Here is a 3,069-nt window from a genome sequence, read left to right on the forward strand (position 1 = left end):
TGTATTCTCTGAGTCTACATTGTGAAGATCAGATAAAAATTGGGCAGGTTTTCCAATGATGCTGGCTTAATCAAGTCTGACTTACAATCTGGTTTACAAATCATAAAGCGAACAGACAGTAGCTCGAACATACGAACATACACACAGATGACATAGATTACAAGTCATGTAGGCCGTCTGGGTTATAGGTCACTGTGGTTGTCTCAAGCAGGAAGCTTTGACAACAGTTTACAAAACAATAGAGTTGATGACCACAGATGATGGCAAACCAGACACTGACTGATACAACACGTTATCTTAGCCTACTTTATCTTATCTGGTCTGATCACACTCCTGCAAGCAAACTGGTTGACCTCTTGGGTCACTGGTTTTAATTAATCATAGTTTTAGTTTTTATATATGGAATAACATTCCATATTTTTTTTTATTATGTAACACTTACATAAATGCTCGGTTGGCTACAAAACCAAACACTGAACATTACTTAAGCTTGACTTGTATTTGACTTACAGGAGTGTGATACAGACACTATGGTGAACATATAATTAACTCATAATTACCAACAAGTGGTTAAGGCATGATATTTAATTAGTTATATGTAAAAAATCAGATATATAGAAAATACTTATAAGTAAAAAAAATTCTTGGTGTACACAAATACAGATTCATGTAATAAGATATAAGACATATGCATATAAAAATATTCGTAAATAATAATGATCACGTGATATATAATGATAGTCTTACACTTCAACTCATGAAGATACATATGCTATGGGAAATACTAATGTACTCCTGATAATTGCATAACATAAAGACTTACATGATAAAAATCATATATTAACTGATATATTAACTGCAGTTACTGGTAAGATACAAGGTAACAGATTGATTATAGGCTACCTGATTTATTTATACATATATATATATTGATTCATATAATTATGATCAATATATGTGCACTTAATACAAATGATTAACATAAATGACTAATCTAAGTGATTAATCTAGGTGCACTCTTAATAGATTCCTAGTGCGTACACGCACAGATATATATTGACGCTTTGATTAATTTCTATATTCTTCGAATAAGCATGCTAAAAGATATATAATGATTTTGATACTGTACGAATTCTGTTATTTACCGATACTTTAGCTATGATACTTATATAGATATTGATCCTTTACTGATACTTTGTATATTGAATACATAGCCAAGGATATACCCACTGCACATTTAACTAGCGTTTCAAACAACTTTTCGCCCATTACACTGTTCCAGACAACCACTTAGAGCCAAATGAAATGGCATTCCAAATGGTTAAAAACAAGGGGAAATTGCCTGGGCAGGGTCCGACGTTCTATTTTGCGCCCATACTTGTTCTCTGCATCCTATGCCATACAAATACGTTCGCAATGAAGAAAATCATCCCCAGCACAAGTCCTACGCCAGCAAACGTAGAGTTGAATACCCTCCTTGGTCGTAATTGTCGGAAGTATGTCCCTTTGTAGTCAATTCCAATAGCCGTTGTACCATTCCGCATTAAAAACGAAATTAACGCTGGGATACGGGTGACGGTCCAGGAAGTCCACGAAATAAGCTTGTTCACTTATGATGATTGTTATTCCCTTCACACTGTAGGCGGTCATTACTCTACTGCAGCCATCCACAGCAACGAATGGTTTTTGAAGTTGTAGACAATCTGTCCGGGCATGCGACGTGAAACACTCATACTGCAAGGTGTAACCAGGTTCCGTTAATCAGCCTGTAAGTGAAATTATACTTGTCACAAGGGCAAAGTAAATTCAGACAACGTCTAAATATGGGAGGGAGAAAGCCGTTAAGGACTAGATTTAACCCACATGAATTCGCTGATATTTTATGGAATTCAAAAGAGTCAGCTGTACAAACTTTTTTATCCATGGCATTATAACAATGAGTGAACCTATCTAGGTCTCTGACGACCGTAAAATATCCATATTAACAGAAATCAATACGAATCCCAAAGAAAATTCGATATTACTGGTATTAAGTTACTAGACAAAGAAGTGGGAAACGGAGCTATTTGTAAGATTGCCAGGCAACATAAGAGCCAAAGAGAATATTAATCATGATTCTGTAATTTGCTACGCTTACTGAAATTAAGCTGTGATAAAAAGCGATCCTATGTGCCCTTAACAAAAGGTTCATATTCAAGTTTCTCGCGCACATCCTCTGAGGTTAATTTTTAAAACTTTAATAGGCATGAGATGCAACGAAAGAACCTACTATGTAACTAATTTCTATATAAACTTTGGGTTTTTCAAGAAAATGTGACATTTTTCCATGAATGTGATCTACTTGAAATGTAATATGCTAATGTTGCAAGTAAATAATCCATAAACTGATACTACTAAAATGTCCGTTTACCAATGTCATAAGCTGATTTATTGACTCTAATTGTCTATGAAGTTCAGAAAAAATTAATTCATTTTGATGTTATAGAAATTCTATTCGCTTATTTTGTTCATTAATTTTAAAACGATTGCGATTCTTTAACTAAACTTGCATTGATCACCGTGGATAAGAACAGGATACGACACTTGTACCTAACAACCTGCGTTGCCCATGAGAACTTCACGAGCTAAGCATTCCACTCCAGGTGGCTTGTTTTGCAAACACTGGACAACACACAACTACAGATGAAGCCTGTGCAAGCGGATTATCGGGGTTAAAAGGAACAGTGATGATTCAGCAAAACGCACCAGGCACCTTTAGGACTGATGACATCGTCACCTGGCATTAGACTGCCCGCAAGCTAGCTTTAAGAGTTACGTTACTCACTTATATAAATACGATTTTAGTACTTTCAAATGATAGCCATGTATGAATTGGATATTTTTTTTTAATACTCCACCCATACGAGAAGAATTTCTGAAAAAAACAGTACCAAAATTGAACAATATGATATTAGTTTCATGTTGGAAACCTGCAAGATTGTAAAATATATGTAATTACTTATGTTAAATTAGATATTCTTTATTCAAAACTAATGAAAAAGGTTTCCATAGAAATTTTATATATATTAT

The sequence above is a fragment of the Macrobrachium nipponense genome, chromosome 13 (assembly GCF_015104395.2).
Source record: "Macrobrachium nipponense isolate FS-2020 chromosome 13, ASM1510439v2, whole genome shotgun sequence".
NCBI classification, from domain to species: domain Eukaryota; kingdom Metazoa; phylum Arthropoda; class Malacostraca; order Decapoda; family Palaemonidae; genus Macrobrachium; species Macrobrachium nipponense.